The sequence below is a fragment of the Heterocephalus glaber genome, unplaced genomic scaffold (assembly GCF_053883595.1).
Source record: "Heterocephalus glaber isolate CG9 unplaced genomic scaffold, H.glaber_assembly_v1.0 deba00001442, whole genome shotgun sequence".
In the NCBI taxonomy this organism is placed as follows: Eukaryota; Metazoa; Chordata; class Mammalia; order Rodentia; family Bathyergidae; genus Heterocephalus; species Heterocephalus glaber.
Genome location: NW_028258296.1, coordinates 9,551,082 through 9,574,778, shown reverse-complemented (window position 1 = coordinate 9,574,778; position 23,697 = coordinate 9,551,082). Strand labels below are relative to the sequence as shown.

Sequence of the window (23,697 nt, the reverse complement as noted above, 5' to 3'; positions counted from 1 at the left end):
TTCATAAGCGAGAATAATAAGAAAAAAGTCTGTACGGTTGGTGTTAATTTGTGAGAGAATGAGATCATTTAGTTGCTATGCCCTGGAAACCTTTAAAAATTTAAATACATTATAGTCAGAAATATACTTATTAAATTCTTTAAAGGCTATGAGAGATGAGGTTACTGCAATGAGACTTTACTCTTTTACCCAGTATGAGAAAGACTAGTTTTGGTGATCTCAAAGTAAAAATAATAGCAATGCTAATAAAACTACCAATTTTCTTTGATTGATTTGAGCAAATTAAAGGGAGAGCATAGTTTGCTTGGGTGTGTACTTGTTACAGCCTCTAATTTTAATTCAGAAGACATTTAGCATCATTCTAGTATTTCTACCAATATATAATACATTGTAAGTGCATATAGAGACATTTTCTAAAGATTTGTATTGATCTGATTGCCATTTACTTTCAAGATAATTTTGAAAGGCCCGTAAAACAGATTGTCCTACTATATAGTTGGAATAGTTGAAGCCCAGAAAATAGGAGGGGGTTTCAGGGTCAGAATGTCTATTGGTGTCTGGTTTTCCTTTCTCTAAACTTTACAGCTTCCAAAACAGTCTAGAACCTCTTTTAAAACTGCTGGGTTTTTTAGAGTTAATGTGACCAAATGCATATTCTAAGAATTTCTTCATACTATGCAAATGTGATATTAAGTCCATATTTACAGATAAAAAAATCTCTGGTATAGAACAACAAAATGCCTTCAAACAATGTAGTTACTATTGTCTTTCATGGTATTTTGTTCAGTTGTTTAATAAACAAAAACTTTTTTTAGGACCTATGCTATACTAGATACCAGGCAAGTATGACAAAAGTAAGTAAAAAACAAAAAATACGCAAGAGGCAGATAGTAGCTCACTAGCAGAGCATGTGATTTACTTGCACAATTTCATGGGCTCAATACCCCTGCCACCTAAAAAATAAGACAGTTATTGTAATCAAAAATAATGTTTTTATTATTTCTGTAATTATATTGTGGATTCATTATGTTTACATATCTAATTTACCCTCTTGCCAACTATATTTTAATATTGAAGAATCGAGATTGTTTTGTGATTACAACTGACATATAAACAAAGTACTTTCTTTAAATCATAAAGACACTAATTAGAATGTCCTCAATTGGAGTATTCACAATTGAATCATGTCACTACCCTGATCTTTTAACGATGCATTTTAATGGAAAATTTTAATTTTCTTTCCTTAATTAATATGTAAAAAAGTAGTTTCACTGTCTGCTCTAACATAATAGAAACACTGAAATATCTGATATTCATATCTATTACCTGGTTTAAAGGTCATTCAATGAAAGAGGTTATAAGGAATTGCCACACCTCAAATTCTGCAGCTCACAATATGGAAAAGAAAAGCAAGAGAGGTCCACAGAAATGGAGACACATGGAGCTCTGTCCCTGCTTTGACATTCTCTGATTCTCAGAGATCAAATATTTCCCTCTCTTTCTTTTGCGTTTTTTTAGAATGTACTGGTCAGAGTCTAGAAATCGTACCTTTTAGAACTGTATATAACCTGTCTTTTTCCAGCAAAGTATGTGATTTCACAGAGAAATGAACCTTTGTAGATTTTGCTCACTGAGGTACTATTGATTACGGTTGGATTTTATTCTAAGGCCTCCAGTTGTAAACAAGGTTAGTCTTGCATTATGGCCAGGCTGGTGGATACCTTCTATGTTTCATGTATTCTTAAAAGGTGTATGTCCTTTCAAGTTTAGATGTTATATCCTATAAATATCAATCAGGTCAACTTTGTTAGATTTGTTAATTCATTTGAGAATTTGTTTGTATTTTTGCTGTTGAGAGACGTGTGTTAATCTCCATTATGAACACGTGTATGTCTCTCCTTTTAATACTGCCAACATTTGCTTCAAGTGTTCTAAAGCTATGTTGTTACACACATACAGATGTGTTATTGACATAAATTAAATTTTTTCATAATGTGAAGTCCGCTATATCTCTTGAATATTTTTTCCTGTCATATTTTCCTGGTACACATGTAAATATCTCAGATGTACATTGTCTCTTCTTCTTTAGGACTACTCAGATATATTGACTAACTAAAATTCTTTCTTTTATTGTCTATTTTAAAAATAGTATTATTAGTTGTTCTACAAATGAAAACATGCCACTACCTTTTGTGTTGTCTAATATAAAATGTGTTTTCGTCACTTCCCAGATAAGACTAGAACTCTAGAGCATGCAAGTTTGTTATTATCATGCATTTTGATTATGTATATATTTTAAGCCTGGGAATACAAAAATAGTTTGCAGTTTACTGACCTATTTACCATCTCTGTAGCTCTTTATATAGTGTAACATCGCTCTGTTGTCTCCAGATGCTTTCTTCTGCCTCAGGATCTCTCCTCGGTGTTTCTCTTAAAGGGAACATTCTGGGCGTACATTTATTTTTTTCTCCTCTCTTAATCTGAATAAGTCCTTCTTCATGTTTAAAGGACATTTTTGCTTAGTGTAGAATTCTATGTTGGCTCGCATTTTCTTTCATCAGTTTACAGTTGCTGTTGTCCCCTGGCCCACATTGTGCCTATTGAAACATTAGCCTTCTGACTTATCATTGCTCCTCTGATCATAATATGTGCTTTGTATGTGTCTGCTTTCACTCCTCTTTTGCTTTAGTTTTCAGTCATTTGATTATAAAGTGAATGGCATTTGGGATGAAATGTCAACTTGATTGGCTTTGGAATTGGCCTTGTGGTTTGGTGGAGTACATACACTTCTAGGTAGGTCTAGGTGGGTCACAGAGCCTTGGCCTTGGGCTCTGTATCTGGCCCTTGCCCCTTTTTTCTTTGGCATTGTTCTTCTCCACTACTCCCTGGACAACATGAGCTGAGCAGCTTGGCTCCACCAGGTCCTTCTGCCATGATGCTTAATTGTTGGTGGCATGGAATTAGTTCCCCAAACTGTGAGCTAAATTGAACCTTTCCTCCTTTAAATTGTGATGTCATGTATTGTGGCTCAGTGACAAGAAAGCTAACTCACAGAAAGTCCTCTGTGATTTTTTTCACTGAAATTACTCTGCTCCAGATATTTTTGAATCAGTGCCCAGTTTTCATTGGTTTTGAAGAATTATTTTAGTGTCATTTCCAGTTTTCTTTTTTTACCTTTCCTTGTATCTTTCTAAGACTACAGTTACATAGAATCAAATGCCTACATTACATTTACTATCTCTCATATACAATTTTGTGTTGGACTTGGTGCTTCATCCCAGTTACACAACAACCTATATCTAAATCACTACACATTTATTTTGTTGTGCCCACTCTGTGGCTCAGCCTATTAACCTTTAAATTGTAGTTGAGTTTTTCATACATATAGATTTTACTTAATATTTCCATATATTTCAAATTTCAAGAAAATTCAATATAATACTGATTTTCTCGAACAGATCAAAAGTAGTATATTATTAAATGCAAATTTTATTACAGTAAAAGACACAGTGTCATTAATCTCCCTCAAACTACTCCCTCTTGTTTCACTTATTCCATCATTCTTGCCACTTCCTGAACAGTGACAAAAATCTTCTTTCATGAATGTCTCTACAAGGTTTGATAAAAAATTCTGTGTAGGTTCCTACTGAGTTCCATCCAACAGAAAAGAAGCCCCATGAAAACATTAGGTGTGTCCTCATCCACTTTATTCACTGTATCTCACACCATATGATTTCTGGCCCTTCCTCAAAGTGAAAATGACCATAGAAGATAAATGTTGTGAATGGAATCAGGACTTTGAGGCAGCCAGGATATAGCAACTGAAGACATTCATGAAAGAGGACTTACAGAACTACTTCAGAAACTGGAAAGAATGATAGCATTGGTGTGTTCAAAGGAAGGAGTGTTTTGAGAAGAAATGAATGGCAATGTGCCTTTTACTCCAACAAGTTCTGAAACACTCATCACATATTTTATCAAACTTCTTATTAATCATAGCAATAATTAAAATACATCTGTATTAACTTTAAAATGTCTGTCTCTGGATTTCTTTGTTTTTAAACTTTGTTTCCCCTGTTGGCATAACTTGTGATATTAAATGCATATATATATATATATATATATATATGTTACAATTTTAAAACTCTGTATGATGTTTAATATTTGTAAGTATGAAAAAATTATTGAAAGTAGCAGGTACTATCTAGACTGCAAGGTAGTTTCTTTATCTCACAGTAGTTCATATTTAAACTTAATTCTCCCTAGATAATTTCCTATCATATTTCTGATTTTACTCTTTCCTGTTCATATAAATAGGAATATAGCCAGTACTTTTTTGTTTATGAACAAAAACTACTGTACATTGAAGTAAGCAATTAAACAATTGCTTATCATAATTTATTACAGAGTAATTATAAAACAAAGCAAATAAAGTAATGAATTTAATGTACTGGGAACCTGGATAGGTGGAAAGAAATGGAGACTTCATTGAGATTTTAAAATACCAACATTTCTTAAACATTTAAATATGTCATGGTGGATTAACTAATGGTCAATTAAATCAGCTCAACTAAATCAGCATAGTCTGGGCATGGAAGAACCATCTGAAGATTGTTGCCAAGACCATAAAAAGAGAACAGTAGAGGAAGATCGCTGGCTGTTGATTTTCTTGGACAAGCTTGCCACAGATGGGTGGTTTTCCTGATGAGAACTGGGATGATCTCTCATTGTAGGAGGAGCTCAGGTCCTCCCTGTCATTAGGAATGGCTGCTGTTCTCCTCAGGGGAGCTCTGATCTTTACCGTGTCACTTCTTGGCTCCATGGTAGATTCTTCAGCCTGGTGGCACAAATCCTTCACCCCACTGGCACAGAATTTCTAGTTTCCACCACCAGCCTTTGAGCCTTCCTGGTGCAGATGCTCCATACGGATTTGTGGAGGACATTGCCTTGGACTCTAGGCCTTAGCTGGGTTTGTGTTGGACATTGCTGAGGGATCCAGGCCCTTGGCTGGATTATTTTGGGTCTCTAAGGCACGGCTAGATCTTTTGCACTGATCTGCATTTGACTTTTTGGGTGAGTACTTTAAAATAATCCTATAAATTATGTGCCCTGTATTAAATCTATTCCCTTGCAAACCCTGATCACAACGTATGTATTAGCAAGGCAAATCTAGTATGCCAGGATGAATGAATTATGGACTAAATCCAATAAGAAGTAGGATAGGAGGTAAAAACTGAATGTTATATATAGGGAAGTCCAAAAGTATAAGATAGGTAGCAACAAAGCTGCTGTGTGTGGGGCGGGGGATTTAGCTCAGCAGTGCCTTCACCTGCCGCACAAGCGAAGGTCCTGAGTTCGATGCCCGGTACCAAAAAAAAAAAAAAAGATCCTGTTTGAGACTAACCCATACCAAACCATGAAAGATCTTGCAATCAGTAATAATTTCTCATAGGACACAGATGTGTAAATACCAAATAGTTTTTCTAGTGTGAGAAACTGAAAGTGTAAATAAGGACTAAAAGATATAATAGATAATGTGAAATAGGAAGAAAAGGGGCAAAGGAGAAGGGGAAGTGGGTGGGGTAGGCAAAAGGAAAGAAGGAAATGGAATTAATATGAGAAAAGGAAAAAATGGAAACAAAGTCTTTGCATATAGGGAGGGGTGGAGGGGTTGAAGGGAGGCCAGGGAAATGGGGAAAAATAAGAATCAAGATAGATTATGCAAAGGTGCAAATGTCCAATAATGAATGTCATTATATTGTATACCTAAAATGTATCAATAAAATCAATTTTTTAAAAAAATCAATAATTTCTCAAATTTGGAAGCATGTGAACGTGTTGTGGGGAAGCCATTGAAGTGGTACAGACAGAGAAGGGGCAGGAAAATTGAAGTAATAGGATATGTGAAATATGGAATCATCAGCATGCACATTAGCGGTCCGAATAATTTCACTAAAGAAAGTTGTCTGGGAATTGTAAGTATGCCAGAATATGAAAGGAAAAAGGAAAAGAATTCCACAGGTTACTGGGTGAGATGAAGTAAAACATCTAGGACGACAAACCAAGGGGTCACACTGTTTGGAGCACAAGGAAAGTGTGTTGTCCAAAGCCCAAAGCAGGAGACTTTCCAAAGAGAAGGCATGATCAGAATCCCTGACGTTTACTCAGCGATCATACACTAAAAACTGCGCCTTAGGTTGGGACGTTTTTAACCCCTCAAAACATGAAATTTCAGAATTTGAAGGGATGAATGGATGGTAAATGAGTGAAGGTGACCCAAGCTTTGAGTTTTCTGGGTCGATCAAACAAAAAAGAATTGAGGAAAATTGAACTGCATTGGAACAACGAGCATGACGCATTCAGAGAAACACAGAATAGTAATTACCGTGGTAAGGACTTACCTTGCCAGCCTATTACAGAGTGGAATTGTGAAACTGACATAGGCAGAAGACCTTCAAAGTCATCCAGAGAAATTCACACCCTCTGTAGGAGGCTCTGAGCTTTGGTGAGCTCTCTGACATGTACACGGACATTTTTTGGACATTGTCTAAGAAAATAATATGGCCATTGTTAGTATGGCACCTTAGCAATTGCTTGGGTAAGTTTCTTTTTCCATCTTTGCCAAAAGAGCAAATTCGACTCACAAACATATTTACAAGTTAAACAAGGCCTCTGAATGGGAATGCTCAAGTTATACACACCAGCTATAACACTTTAATACTACATTTTATCTCTGCACACAGCTTGTACCCATGTCTAACAATAAGATTTCTGCTTGACTTTGTTCCTAAATTTTATTCTTTGGGTTTCTATCTTATTGTTCCATGCATGTATTCTGATATGCAAGATCTGCGAGCCCCATCCTTCCTCAGAACCCCTGAAATCATTTTTAAAAGATAATGTATATATTTCATTTACCTCACTCAGATATTTCTTGTTCTTTGAAATCTGATTCAATATCAACTTCCTGCAAGCCTTCTTTTATTAAAGCCTCTCATCTAAAGAGAATTTTCCCCCTTAGCATGCAGTCCTAATTATTTTTTATTATTGCTTGAATAAGCCATATTTTTGTGACCTCTCTTACATCATGTATCATGATTTCATTTAAAACTCTATTCAAATTTAATATGCTCTATGTCAACTATCTAACTCGAAAGTATGATCTTTGCAGAGTTTTTTTAAATTATGCACTCTTCCAAAGAAGCTAGTTTTGTCATCACATTTTTGATAATACATTGATATCTTTCAAATACTGAGTCATCTGTTAAATACTGTATGTTTACTCTCTGCAGAGGATGGATTTACACTCCTAGGTAGATCTGTTGCAAATGTTCAGATGTTCTGGTCGCATGTGGCCTGTATTAACAATTTTGAAATACTAGACATAAGAGCAACTTGTATCTCAGTCAAATTCTCACCATGGCAACAGCTGCTTTTTTCACAAACAATGACACAGATTTCTGTTGTAGGTAGAGCAAAGCTAGATGCTCAAATGTGTTTTGTTTTGTTTCTAAGCTGGAGCTGTACATATACACACAATAGTTTTATTTAAACAGATTAAAAATACGAGATTCTTTGGGAATCACTTTTGTTCAGGACTCATTTTAGAAATGAAAAATGATTTCTGAACGTTATACAAAAGGAAGATTACAGTCCTAATCATTAAGAATAGCATTACCTATATTATCTAAGAAGAGAAGACTGTGAGCTATCTGCTCAAATAAATTGTTTGACCACGGATTTATCTAATTTATTGAGTAAAATGAAAAGATTTTGGGGGGAGAAGGCAGGGGCTAAGTAACACTTCTAACAGGTAACAATGCAAAAATAATTTAGAATGTAGGGATGCACATTTCTTGAACATTCAAGTATCTATATCATATTTTTGGCTTTCTATAACCATAGCTCATTAAACTTTTCATTTTTTTTTAATTTACTAGTTTTGCCAGGATTAATAACACTCTCAATCAAACATTTACACAAACAGAACTGTAAAAATAATAATATTCATTTTCTATTTTTTCTACTATTTTATTTCCTTTCCCCTGAAGCATACTGAAGATCTAACTAACATTATCACTTCAGTGGATTCTTTCTAAGCTTTTATCTGGCCTAACACAACTGAAGTCCACTTCTAAGAATTTCAGTGATTAGAAGATAAGGAAGGGGATTCAAAATAGGAAAAGTCTGAATGTATGGCACTGTATGCTGAAAATAAAAGGTTTTTCAATAAGAAATACTCTTTATTTAGATAATGTTACTTGAACTATAATGTACTTGTCCTCTTCAGCATTTTTCCCCTGTATTTCATATCTTAAAAATATACTTGAAAGTACAGAAAAAACGTTGTAGGTGCCAGTGTCTTCAGGATTCTAAAACTATACACAATGGTAAAGCATTACCTATTATGTCCCAATATCTGATTGTGAATATCTCATCCTAGAAAATGTGATTTTTCTTTTATGATTATATTAATTCATAGGATATATGTACATAAGTTTGGCCCTATATAAAATCTACTATTATGTTGGATATCAAAGTACTTTTGCTGTCTTTGTCAATTCTGCTGCTGAAATGCTATTTTATTTTTGAAAAGACATACATTGGATAGAGGATAAATCTATGTCCATTAGTCAAGCTATGATGGAGTTCATTTGTAGCTGAGTCTAGAGGATTCAATTCATTGCAATAAACTTTTACTGCTTCTTTTGGTTCCATGTCTTTAGATATTATGGATATGGAAATGTGCTGGAGATTGTCAAATGGATCAGAAATACCAGAAAACAGGGTGAACAAAGATCCATAATGTAGCATGATGAACGTCATGAGAGAGGGGTTCCCAAAGATGTTGTGGAACAGATGATAGAGATTATAATTCTGTATGGGGAAGAAGGGTTAGAAAGGGAACCTTCAAAGCACAGCATAGCTAGGTGTAGAACAAATAAAGAACAAGTAAAATTTCAGATGCAGTGTCTTCTTAAATCTATTGCCCTGTATCTTTCACAGGGCATATATATCTAAATTTTATACACTACAATTTGTGCACTTACTTTAAAACCTTTCCAAATTTTCATTTATATTCCTCAAAAAGCTGAAAAATATTATATGAGAATTGTTCTTCAAATGAGTTTGACTCTTATTAGGAGAGATACACAGAGAATTCTAGAAAATCACTAATATTCTGAGACTTTCTGATCTACCTTAAGTATCTTTAACCAAGGAATGAGACACTGAATTAATTAGAATTAATAAGATATATTCACTATTTAATTTTCCTTCATTCAGTGCCAAATCACCAGTGTTTATGTGGAAATAACAATATCAGAATTCCCTAGCTTTTCTTTGTTCTCAAACCTTTAATAGCTGCTTCTGTACCTGAGTGATACAGTAGAGCCAATCACAAAATAACTTTGGTAAATTACTATCAATATAACAATTTACTAAGCTCCCATGACCTTAATGACTTGTTTCCCAATTTGAAATGATTCCAAGGCAAGTGCACTGGATTCCAACCATTCTTCCTGCCCCAGAGCCCTTAGTTCTTTCATTGCCTCTCCACTTGTATCTTCATGATGAATTTCTGTTAATATTTCATTAGCAGACAGAATTTTTATTTTTCCAACATTTACATATTAATAATAGTAATTCATAACTTATTGGAACTTTTCAAGTTACATCACTCTAGAACTTTCTCTCAAGTTCCAATCAAGTCCATCTCCTTGCCCAGCAAAAATAATGCTAAAATACTGTGCTTCTGGGCCAGGGATTTAGCTCAGTGGTGCCATCGCCTGCCTCGCAAGCTCAAGGACCAGAGTTCAATCCCCAGTACACACACAAAAAAAAATACTGTGCTTCTGAGAATAGTATCATTATTAAAATGAAAGAGAGAATGAGGAATTAGGTGTGCAAGGCCAATGTACTAAGCAGAACACTGGAATCTGTATGAGAAGGCTTGCTTGATAAGGGAATATCTACACTTAGATCCTTGAAATAGAAAACCAAGAGCAAAAGACACATAAGGAAATACCAATGTGAACATGCACTTTTAAGTTCAAGTGAAAACCCCAAAATTTGAGTAAGAACAAGAAGACTGAGATGAATGTGAGGTAGATCTGTAGTAAATCTTGTAAGTAAATCTTGGCTCTTTCTCATGCTATTCTCATTAATGGCCCAGTGGTGGCAAACCACAGCCAGCTGTTTGTTGTTATTGAAAGCTCTAAAAGGTTCGCCATCTCTGAAAGGCTGTGTCCTCACGGGTGTACCTGCACCCACTGCAAAGGAGCATGTCAGTGGATTATATTTAGGTATTAAAATACAGATTCTAAAGAAAGTACATAATAATTTGTGGAAGGGGGTTCTAATCAAAACCTAAAAAGCTATTCTTCAATCAAAATTAGAATCTTTTCTAATTAAATGTTCCTTGCTGTAGGCATGCATGGATATTCATCAGTCATATGCAAAAATGTACTTTTAGATGACAGTTACATTCTCTGTACAAAGAAGAAAAGAGTCATAAATCTCTTCTGCAAATCGAAGTTCGTTGTCTTTGCTCTGATTGATTTATTACTGCATATTAGAGACTTTGGGTATATTTGAAGTTACAAACAACATCTTTAAAATTTTCTGCAGATATACTTTTATATTTAAAATTGATGGGCTACTACAGAAGACTTGCCTTTCTGTTTTATGGACTGTTAGAGACAATTTTGATATCATTTGTTTAAACTACATTTGTTGGTTTTCCTTTGACTATTGTATTTCATATTCTGATATCTGAGAGTGGGCAAAGATTAATATTCCTATAGACCAATTATAATTTTAAAAATATATATGGCTTTTAACTAATTTTGGGGGGTATAACAAGGCTCCACGAAGAGATACTAGAGAAACTGGTTCATATAAAACCAAAGTGTCAAAAATAGCAAATTCAATTCTGTAAAAGAGAGATGTTAAAAAAGTCCAAAACTAAAGAGTTAAGAAGATGTCAATTTAATTATGATAACAATCATAAATCAGCCCATTTTGATTGGAATAAACTAAATACAAAGATTGTTACTATTTTGTAAAAGGCTAAAATAATAATATAACACATATTCCTATAATATAAAATAGAGGCTGAGAGAATTTGTAGAAGTAAGGCTTCAATTATTTAAAATCAGCAAAAAGCAATTAAAATCACTGAATAAGAGAAGCTAGAAAAGTACAATATCCAAGAAAATGAGGATAAAAGTAATGATCAAGAGAGGTGTTAATGTATTTTGATAAATTGAAAAAAACAATTTATATAACAACCAAGAACTGTTGAAAATAAATAAAATAGAGATCTTCACAAACCTGAAATAATTAGGACATTGCTGTATGGGCCAGTGGTAGATATGTAGATCAATAGAGCAGAAGAGAGAATCTAGAAATAAACTATACTCATACAAGCAACTCATTTTCAATGTAGGTACATTTCATTTTTTAAAAAGGGTAGACTTCACAGTAAATGGTACTGGAGTAATCAGAAAAATAATGAATCAGAAAAAAGAAAAGTATCACACAGAAACATTGACTTAAAATTGATCTAAAGTTAGATGTATAAAATTTATTTATAATCCAATGGAAATACATTTGAATGATTTGGGATGTGGAAAATAACCTATGCAGTGTAGATTTTTAATTTCAATGCAAGAAGACATTGAAAAACTGCTTAATAATAGTGATAGAGGAGACAGAAAAGTCATGAGTCTCACACTGCCAAATAAACAAAAAATCACGGCACTTTTGCCCTGTACAGTTAGGGCTATAGGGACTATGAGTAGCCACAAAGACTTGGGGCTTTGAAACTCTGTCTCCTGCTTCTGCTCCTGTCTGGGCATCAGCTTCATTCTCTCCTGCTGGTCTCTATGGCTCAGAACTGTGGTACAATTCTTTTTTTTTTTTTGTACCTGGGATCAAACTCGGGACCTTCTGCTTGCAAGGCAGGTGGCAGAACCACTGAGCTAACTAAATCCCTGGCCCATGTGGGGCAATTCTTACAGCATCACTGTCAGAGAAGAAAGGACATCTTTCAGGGCCATCCTTTTAGAAAATTATGGATATAACGATATTGGGTAATATTTCCATCTTTAAACCAAAACTGAAATCAGTATTCTGTAGTACACACACACACACGCATACACGCATGCACACACACACATACGCACACACATGCTTAGTGTGATCCACAGTTTTACTTTCTGCACTTTCAGTTATCCATGTTCAACCACAATTAAAAAAAGTTAAATGGAAAAGTACCAAAATTAAAATAGTCAAAATTGCGCATAACTTTTTGTAGTATATTTTATAATTATTCTATTTTATTATCAGTTATTGGTATCTAGCTCTTATTATGACTAATTTACAAATTAAATTTTATCAGCCATGTGCATTTAGGAAAAAAACATCTTATGGATTATCTGTGGTTTCAGATAGCTACTTAGAATCTTTGGTGTAGCCCTGTGGATACGAGGGGAATGCTCTATAATATAGAAATGAGTTTGAAGCTATGCAGTCTCTGATACTGCAACTCACCAATCTTAAATGAATACATATATATATATATATATATATATATACAAATACACACATGTACACACACTCCATGAACATATACGTGCCATCAATCACAAAAAAGTGATGTTAAATGTCAATGTCAATACTGTAATTGCAGCCTAATAGTCATTAAAGAATGACTATTTTGAATAAGTATAGTTTATTTCAGAAATATGTTGGCTGATAATAGAAGAATGCATTTACATATATCAAAATATTCCAAACTTTAAAGTAAATAATACTATTGTGCTGTGGATATCATTGTGAAAAACAGGTTTAAAAGGAGGAATCTCATAAGGATAAAAACTTATTTTAGCAATATATATGATGAAAGACACTTCTCAATGGGATAAGGAAGCTTTCTGTTCCAAAGTTACATCGTCGTATTTAGTGGTAAAATAGTGAAATTTTGCTTCATATTAAGGAAAAGTCCAATGTCTGCTATAATCATCATTTAAAATTAATAATCCTTTTTTAATTGAAACCAATACAAGAAATAGTATTATTATACAGGGAAATACATGGTCTGCAGTGGTAGAACACTTCTTGATTTTTTGAAAATTCAAGAGAAACACTCGTAATATTTCACACTTAATCAGAAAATTCAATAGTCATTTAAGAAATATTAGAATAAAAATAATTTGCAAGGAAAATACAAATATAATGCTGGCCGGTGATGAACTGGGCTGATAAAGACGGACTGTACCCTCTTTCTAGGCTATGGGAATTCTGGATAATATACTTTCAAATATATTTTATAATTAACTAGTAAAATGGTAAAGGAAGAAACCACAGAGTACTGTGAATTCAGAAATAAATTCAAATGCAAATGATGCAGGAACCTGGTGCTTTGTTATTCCAATGAGATTTAGACACAAGGGGTTACAGACTGAGAGGTGTTTCAACATCAAGCAAGACAGCCTAAGTCAGAAATCATAGACTTCTTTACTCTCTTCCTGGCTTATGATTAAAAAAGTGTTCACCCAGGAGCCTGGAGAAAGAGTAAGAAATCTTAAGTTCAAATTGTATTTTAAATGGGGGGGGGGGAATATGGATGAGACAGAAGCCTCCAAAATTAATCACAATTTTGAAAAAAAAATAAAACAAAGCATGGTTACACAAAGAAAACACATGGAAAAATTCAAACTACTTTCATGTTTTGAAATACATAAAAAGTTTAAATACAGAATCTAGAGCTAGTGAACACCTGGTATCAGTTGAAGTAATGCAGGAATACTTTCATAATTCAAGATATGTAGATATAGAATAAATCATCTATATTTTCAATTTTTCAAAGTACATAAGAACAGGCAAGTGACCAATAACTATGGAGAGTCACTTAATAAAGCAAGTGCAATATTCAGGGCCCCAGAAACATAAAACAACACTACTTTCTGAAAAATGATCTCAAAGTAAAAAACAACAATGAAAGACATAATAAAATAAGAAAATACATACAATATAGTGAAAATCAAAGTTAAAAAATCCTAATATAATTTCTCATAGTAAAATAAGCAGTATTTTACACAAAGAAAGTGATGTAGGAAATAAATATAAGAAATGATCCAGAATGTATTACAAAAAGATAAAGATACTTATAGACTGCTCAGGAAACAGAATAGTAAAGAATTGCCAAAACCATTATCATAAGAGTTAGAGGATGAAAGAAATATGCAATAATAATTCAAAGAAGAATTAGTGAGAAATTTTAGAATTAACTAAATATTTGAGTATTCAGCTTCAGGGAGTACTGCAAATAAATATATAAATATGTCACGGAAAATGAATGTTCCAGAAAAATAAGGATATATGTATAGCCTTAATAATTTTTTGTATCTATACAGTTGAAATAATATATTAACAGTATACTTTAAATATTTAAAAATCAAATTAATAAGGAAAAATTATCAATCTTGATGAATATATGCATCTCAATTATTCTAAGATAAAGATAAAATTAAAATATTCACATAAATAAAAATATAAATATATTCCCAAACCCGAGTGACTCTGAAGTCCACAGGCTCTCACTAAAAGGATTCCTTTATTTTTCATTTTTATTTTTTACTACCAGGGATCAAACTCAGGACCTTCCACTTCCAAGGCAGGCGCTGGAACCACTGAGCTAAATCCCTGGGCCTGAAAGGACTACTTTAAAGGCTTTCATCACTTACCAGTCCAATTATTTAAATACAGAATGACCAAAATTGCATTTTTTAAATTAATTTTTATAAGACAATGTAACAGGAAATATAAAAAATGACAATTTCATCAAATTTATTCAATAAAAGTATCAACTGGTGGATATGATACTAGCCTGAGTAATGCTCGCGATAGTCAGTATTTACACAAACATGGTGCCCCAGGTAAACTCTTAAGTGGTTAATAAAAAGTAAGGGCCAGGGATGTAGCTCAGTGGTGCCATGCCTGCCTGGCAGTTGCAAGGTCCCAAGTTCAGAAAGTAAGACAAACACAAAGGAGACAGTAATGTACAAAATACAATGATAAAAAATGAAATCAGATCAAGTATTGTAAATTTAGTACTCACTAGTTCTTAGGTTACCATACTACTATATCCTTCTCTATAGCTTTGATGTTTGTATCATAATGACAGAATGGCAAGGACCAATGTACAAATCTATAATTATATTTGGCAAAATAATCACCAAGTATCAATACATAAAAAGCATAAATTTTGCTAAGATCAAATATTTAATTCCAGTGGACAACTATGAGAACTCAAATTCAACATATAATCATCAACAATGTTGGTCCTGAATGTGACTTTTGCAGTTCAAACACAAGATCTGCTGGTTAAACTTGAATTAATTACCAAATGTTCCTTATCTGTAAAATAATAACAATAATAATATCTACCTCATAGGATTATTGGAGTGTTAACATATTATAAATGTGTCAAGAACAAAATCAGATGCATAATTATCAATTTACAGATAATTTTAATTTACCAGGGTATGAGCCAATCTAACTTAAAAAAAAAAACAACTATTAGATAACAACTAATATTTGAGAGTATTTAGAAAAAGCTAACCAAAACCCTCAAAAGTTTTGATCAGAGTCTAAAAGCTCCCAGAAAGCCATGAGGAATTCTGTGAGAAATTATTCTGTCATCATTTCACTATCTGGGTTTACAACATTATCTTTGCTTTCTACTACATGGTTTTTGTTTTTTCTACTGACCTTCTCAGCTTCTTCTTCCTATAAGTGTTTGAAATTCCACTCTTAAATTTATATTGGTTTAGTTCCAGCGACATAACCAGACTGACATAATTTGAACATGCACTCAAAGTTACTGTGTTAGACATCTAATCCCCAAAATCCTATGCAGATGGTACCAAAGGGGGCCTTTGGTAGGTAATTCAGGTTCAATGAGTTATAAAGGTGGGACTTGATTAGGCTGTAGCTTTCTAAGAGGAGGACACACTCACCCTCCAGCCGTGGTACCTCAGCCTTCCAATTATAATATAGCAGGAAGACCTCTTCGAATGTTAACACCTTGATTTTGGACTTCCCAGCCTCTGGAATTGTGAGGAACAAATGTCTCGTATTTATAAATTACTCAGTCTTTGGTATTCTGTTATAGCAACAGGCAGAGGACTAAGATATGGACGAACAGGGTTTAGATCCTAATTTTTAAGAAAAATGACTTGGATATTCTAAACTTGAACCAGTTGTCTGACTACTGCAATCCATTCCCAGAAAGCCAGGGTTAGAAATTACAACCAACGGAAGGCAGCTCCTTGGATTAGGAGTCATTGTGACCTAGGAAGGAATCAGTACTATCAATACTATAATCAACACTTTGCCTACACAGTCCTAAATGATATGCTATTATGTTTTACTTTGCAATACCACAACATAATTAGTTTTTTTAAAACGTTAAGTGGTGAGAATTCAGGGTGGTTTAGGAAATCATAAATGTAAAAGTAACTGAATTAGCACTTTTTCATGCCAGTAAATCCAGGTTGAGAGGAAAGCAGTATTTTTCACTCATGATAATATACTTTCATATATCAAGATAACATACTATCAAATATAATTATTATTGTGTCTTTAAGCAACTTCTCAAATTAAAATACATCATTATCATAGGGGCTGGGGATTTAGCTCAGTGGTTTCGCCTCCTGCTGAGCAAGCACAGGGACCTGAGATCAATCCCAGATACCAAAAAAGAAAAACAAAAAACAAAAAACATCATTATCTTGGTTTTATTTAAAGGGTTATAAAATTCAGTCTCTGTGTCTTTGTCTCTGTCTCTGTCTGTTTCTCTGTTTCTCTCTCTGTCTCCACCCCCGCCCCCCCATAGGCATATACAACATCTATACATTCAGCAGGCCAGCCTGTGCTAAAATGACTTTCAAGAATTATCCCAGCTTCACTCCTGCATGTGTATTCCATTCAAAGTTTCAATTTTTAACAAAGGAAGATGTTACACTTTTCAAGGAAACGAGGCGCAAATATTATCCAATTTAAATTTTCTTCATATGTCAGTATGTGTTGATTATGCAGAAGATATTTTTTATGAAACTTACATCATCCCAGACATTGATCTAAATATTTTATATAACTCATTCCAGTTATGAGAGACTGGTTTTATCATCACCTTAATTCTAAACGTGAAAAAATTGACAATGAAGGCCAATAAGTAATTTCCCCAATATCATACATAGAGCAAGAACATAGCTAGTATCCAATGCAAGCACTGTTAGAGAGAGAGAGAGAGAGAGAGAGAGAGAGAGAGAATCTTATATAGAGATGAAGCTAACCAGATAAAATAGGTGAGGGATAAAAGGAGAGAAAAGAAGAGAGTAATCATGTAATAGATAACATGCAAATGCCCCAGTATTTCTACGAAAATCAATAGATTTGTCCTATTTTTAACTTTAAAGTGAATACTTCTAAATAGTTTTTTCAAACAATGTAACTAAGGACAGTTATATGTGTTTTAATAAAAGTTTAAGTACATACAACAGCATTAGCTGCCATTCTATACAAGGAAATACTGCTTAACTTAATTTTTGAAATTTCTTAATTCTAGGTTTTATAATAATTTTATTTAAATGAACTTATTAAGCCTCAATCTCTATTTCAATATTTTGAGATGTGATATGTGATTCATTAAAAACAAAGTGCTTTAATTATAAGAGTCACATTAAGATATATTGCTTAGGAACTGCTTTTAAATTATTCTTTCCAGTCTATTACAATGTTAATTAGATTTCAACTTTAAACTACACACACACACACACACACACACACACACACACACACATATATATATAAAATACTAAATTCATAATGGTATTTAGTACTCATTAACTCAGTCTGGCTGGGTTACAATGATTTTACAGTGGAAATGAAAGATTCATTTTTACATATGTAATGTTGAGAAGTATATTAGACTCAATTATGATATTTTATTATAAAAATTAAAATTCTGGCATTTGATTAATTAGATTATTCTTGGTAAATTAAAGCCATTATTTCCATTACCTCTAAATCATATCGCACTACTGTACATACATAAAATATATTTGAATTTAATTCATATAAGTTGAAGGGGCTATTCTTTCCAATATGAAACTATTTCAAAACCTTAAGGATAAATAAAATAACATTTTCATGCAACTTTGTACTAGGTTATATATTGTGCTTCGTGACTTCGCCCAAAGCCATGCACATTTGGCCACGCCAGTATTTAAGTAGCAGTTTACAGAAAGAATTCAGAAAATACTACTGACAGTATGGTTGTTTTCTACAAACAAAAAATGATGTGTGAATTTGTAAAGAATTGTGCCTTCCAAAAGGAAAGTAAAGCTGTAAATAATGCAAATTGGCAGGGTTATAGAATATAAAGATTTCAGAGACTATTCTCAGTTATAATTGGAAATCATATGGAAGGAAACAGGTTATTCCATTTTATGTATTGCTAAGTGTTGAATATATAACTTGCTAAGGAATCCATGTCTACCAGAGAACATAAAAACATTTTAATATTATATTTCTTAATGATCAGTTATGAAACTTCAAAGTACATCATGTGGTAGCTGAAGAATAATATTTTCTGATGTCCTAAAATGCTAAATAAAATATAAAAAGGCTCTGAGTTTAAAAGTCATTTAATTTACAGTTTATACTAGATTAAAGAATATTTTATATGTTCAGATTTGACAATGTTAGATATGGAAACATATGACTAATATTTTACAGAACTGCACGGCAAATAGTACTTTAAAAATTAAATGGAAATCATTAGCTGTTTAGCAGACAACTGAGGGAAACAATTTATTTTTATTTTTTGTTTATTTATTTTATTTTATTTTTTGGTATGGGGGACCTTGCGCTTGTGAGGCAGGCGGCGGAACCACTGAGCTAAATCCCGGCCCTACGGAAGTAGTTTAAAGAAGGAGACTAATTCTCTTAACTAGCTGATATATAAGGTTCTGTATCACAACATTTAAAAAGAAGGAGGGAGAGGTAGAGAGCAAGAGAGAGAGAGACAGAGGGAAGGAAGGAAGGAAAGAAAGGAAGGAAGGAAGGAAGGAAGGAAGGAAGGAAGGAAGGAAGGGAAAGGAAGGTGAAAGACAGTGGGAGAGAAAGGAAGAGAGAAAAGGAAGGAAGGAGGGAGGGAGGAAGGGAGGGAAGGAAGGAAGGAAGGAAGGAAGGAAGGAAGGAAGGAAGGAAAAGGAAAGGAGCCAGAATAGTCTGAAAGAAAAGAATACCTCCCAGTTTTGAGAGTGAGAAAGGAGTGCTAACCATATCAACTTTCAGATACAACACCTAAAGGGGATAAATTACCCCAGGCAAGTCTCTCTGAAAGTGATTTCCAGGGTTGCTGTGATGGAAGCTCGTTTTAATGGAGAATTCCTGACATACGCCCCTGCTTGGGACTAAAGTTCAGCTCTGAAATCATTTTTCTTTATGTGGTGGTTCATTCCACAGAAATGGCTTTGCTCAGAAGGGTCTTAACCAGGTATAGACTACTCTGATGTTCTCTGTCAAAAGGTCAGGAAAGAAACAGAAACAGGCCCAATGAAAACAACGGAGACTAAAACATAATGTGCAATGAAGCAGAGAGAAATGGGCTTCATGTCTCCCAGATCTGAAAATTAAAAATATATATATATATATATATAAACAAGCTTATGTTTATGTGCATCTTTTTAATCACATAATCACTTTATTTGCTAAGATTTGAGTAATAAATATAAAAGATAGTAAACTGTATTTTTCTTCTCAGTCTCCAATGAAATTATTTTAGAATACATTGCTTTATAATGTTGACCAAACTGATAAGACAGTGTCCACAGCACTTGCTTATTTCATGTTATTGGCAGAATTATAAACACTATATTGCCTAGAAACTGGTGGAATGAAAATTTATGCAAAGTAATATCAATCCAACTAGGTTACCTCAATCTATTTATACTCTTTATAGAGCAAAGCAGTCGTTTCGGGTTAAGCAGTCAAAAGATTAATAGAGATTATGTATTTTCCAAATTTTTATGAGAAAAAAACTCAATAGGGTTATATAAGCATGAGTTGCTTTGAATACTTGTGACATCAATCATGAAAGTTTTAATATTTAAATTTTGAAGTAAACTAAAAATCAAAGTGGAAATACATAACTGCACATTGATTTTATCTTTAAAATTTAAAACAAAAATTTGATTTTGCACAACTTTAATTCATTGAATAGTTTAAAGAAATGGAGCATTTTATTATTGATATAGATTGCATGCAAGCCCAGTGAGCATAAGAGACATGTTATTTTTTGTTTGATTTATATCTTATATTATTTGCTCTTCTTTTCATTAGTTAAAAGTTTACATGATATAGTACCTAGCTATTTAAAAAGAAAAATAAGGGGAAGTGGAGAAAATGGGTTAGAGGCAGGCTATGCTCGCAAATCCTTTACAAATATTCCTCCAAAGCAACCGACTGAGACAGCTTTGGATTGCTAAGCCATTTTAGATGGAACACCACCTTCACCACCACCTTGTTAGAGCAACCAGAAGATGGACTTGGGGCCTCACCTGGGCTGGGAAGGACTCTTGAGTACCTCCCTCGGCCTAGGCACAGTAATGCCTATATTTTCCATAACTCCAAGATGTAACTGTCACCATCCTGCAGGGAGGAAATTGCTTCCACCCTTAATATTAGAAGGGGCCACTGTAATGCTAAAATCATGAGCTCAAAAAAGAGACCTCACCCCCAACTTCCTGGAGCCTAAACCCTGGGTGAGGGGATTCTTACTGCAGACAGACAGCAAGAAGCCAAAGGTAGCAGCAGCTACTGAGCTCTTGAGGTTTTTGAATAGGAGGGGTCTGGGATGCCTGCCCTGCAGAGACCGGCAGAGGGCTGAGGATAGTTCCCACACACCCTCCCTCCTGCAGTCTGGTGAAAGACACCCCAAACCAAGGCAGCAGTGGGCAGACACCACCCGGACACACTTCTGAACACACAGTCCTGACTTTTGCACCTGCCCCAAGCTCCTGTCAGGCCTGAGCATTACTTGGATGAGATTCATAGGACAGTCTAGATTCTCCAGGTACTGAAAAGTTTAAAGGAGGAAATGGAATTTAATTCAGCCACCGGGCCACCCACCCATCCACAACCACAGAGGGGAGGCACTCTCTAAGGACTCTCTCATTTTGTATGAGGCAGAAGATAATTCTGGACAACCTTAAATTCAGTATAAATGCCATCATAAGGAGGGATATTGGACCTTTTCTTTCTTTAAATTTTTTGTGGTGTTCCTTTCTGAGTGTTTATTTTCTTCCTTCTACATCATGCAATGTCATGCTATGTTTGTCCTTATATATCATACAATATCCCCTACATCAAGGGATGCTTCATAGGGTTTGATAGAAATGTTTCCGTTATTTCATTAAAGGAATTCAGTCCCTATTTTCTCTTTCCATTTATATTCCCTTCCCGTCTCTTCTTTCTTTCCTTCCCCTCTTCACCTTTGCAAATCCCCTCCCTTTCTCATTCTTTCTTATTTATAAATACTAACATTAAAGCCGACTTCTTCCAGTTTAGCATGTATGCATGGGGTGTATGTGTACAGGCAACTGTGTGTTCATGCTCATTACTGCTTTTGCTTCCATTCAGTCTTGACTGGTCAAGTTTTCTCTTATCAAAGATTGGTCTTTGATCTTCTAACTTTGTATTTTTACTATTTATTAATTGGAGTCACACTTCATATATCTTCACTTACTTTCCATTTCTGTTTTCTTCTATTTTCTTCTTTCTTTCTCTCCTGTCACATAATCTCTCAAACCTTTTCTCCCCTCTCTCCACATTTGTCTGAGAATACTGTGTCACATATTTTTATCTTTCGCTCTTTCCTCACTCTTTTTCCCTTCCTTTTCTTTCTAATTTTTTTCTCCTATTTCCTTCATTATTACAGTCCCTCTGTCTTCTTGGGTTATTGAAATAGGAGAGAAGATTTTAAATAAGACTTAAATTGTATGTTGATAAATGACTGGTTCTTTAAATGTCCATTTTACAGGTAGTTGCTCTCTCCTCACAGCTACTAGGTAATGAACCTAGTACTCTGAGTAAGTTCAGTGGGTTTCTGCAGGCTAAAACCACCCAAAGCCAAGGGCACATTGCAGGGAGAAAAGCAATTACTAAAAAATTTACACAATGATGCTAGAGCTTTCTATCCCAACCAACCTAAAATCTTCAAGACAAAAACACAAAACTGATGGCAAAACAAGGCAAAAACATGCCTCCAAAGTCAATAACTCCACAAAAGATGATTCCCACATACACTAAAGTGGATGAAATTCCAGAAAAAGAATCCAAACCATTAGTGTTAAAATGATTAAAATAAAAAAGAGGCAAATAAGCAGCAGAATGAATCAATTATTGATTGTCAATGAGCTTAAAGAAGATAGATATAAGCAACTGAATGGATTAAGGCAGATAATGAAAAATATTAAAGACCATTTCAATATAGAGAGGTTATGAAAAAGAATCAAGCAGAATTCCTGGAAACAAGCAAACAAAACTGAGACCAGCAGTAGGCCATATCGGTCAGAAGAAAGGATATCAGGACTCGAAGACAAGGTGGAGACACTAGAACATTCAGTCAGTGATAATGAAAAAATAACAAAAGACAATCAAATGATTATCCAAGTTCCTAGAGGACCGTAAGAGAACAAACTTAAGGAACTTCAGACTTGATAAAGGGGTCCAAATAGAGCCTAACAGCATAAAAATTTATTCCCTGAAATTTTTGCAGAAATTTTCCCAAACCTAGAGAATGAGACACTCAGTTAAAGGAGCTATTTAGAACCCCAAGCACAGCTGGATGTGGCAGTGCATGTGCAAGGCTGAGGTAGGAGGATTGCCATGAGTTTGAGGCCAGCCTGGGCTACATAGTGAGTTTAAGTCCAGCTTGAACTACATAGTGAGATCCTGTCTCAAACAATAACGACAACAAAAAGAACAGCAAACAGCCATACAGACATCACCAGAAAAGAACTTCTCCATGAATGAAATATCACATTTAAAATGCCAAAAGCTCAGAACCAAGAGAGTACTAAAAGCTATTAGAGAGAAGGACTAAATCACCTATAAAGGCAGTCCTATCAGAATAACAACAGATTTCTCAAGACAAAATTTAATGACCAAGAGACCTGGGAGAGAAGATTTTTAACTCATAAAAGAAAATAATTGTAACCCAGATTATGATGTACTACTAAGCTATCCTTCAAAATTAAAAGAAAAATAAAGACCTTCCCCAATAAACATAAGCAAAAGAAATTTAAGACCACAAAGCCAGCACTGGAGAAAATACTTAAGGCACTCCTAACGAAGGAGAACAACATCTATGAGGCCAAGGGAAAGAATAGATCTCACCGGCAGACTAGTTAAACAAATGGAAATCAGAAAGGAACCATGCACTGCAAAAATAACATAGTGTCAGCTATCAGTACATACCTTTCACAGATAACACATTTTATCTTTTATTTCTAGATACTCCCCCAAATCTCATGCCCTGGTAGGTGGGGCTTTGATAGGAGATTGAATCATGAGGGTGCTATAGCTAAACGGAATATTAGATGGAACCCAGTTAGACACTAA

The 23,697-nt window shown here is 34.2% G+C and overlaps 1 pseudogene; it reads right to left on the bottom strand.

Annotated features, from left to right (window-relative positions):
* Window positions 1–15,644: 15,644 nt before the first annotated feature.
* On the bottom strand, window positions 15,645–15,716 carry LOC147827588 (small nucleolar RNA SNORD36; annotated as a pseudogene).
* Between the last annotated feature and the right edge of the window lie 7,981 nt (window positions 15,717–23,697).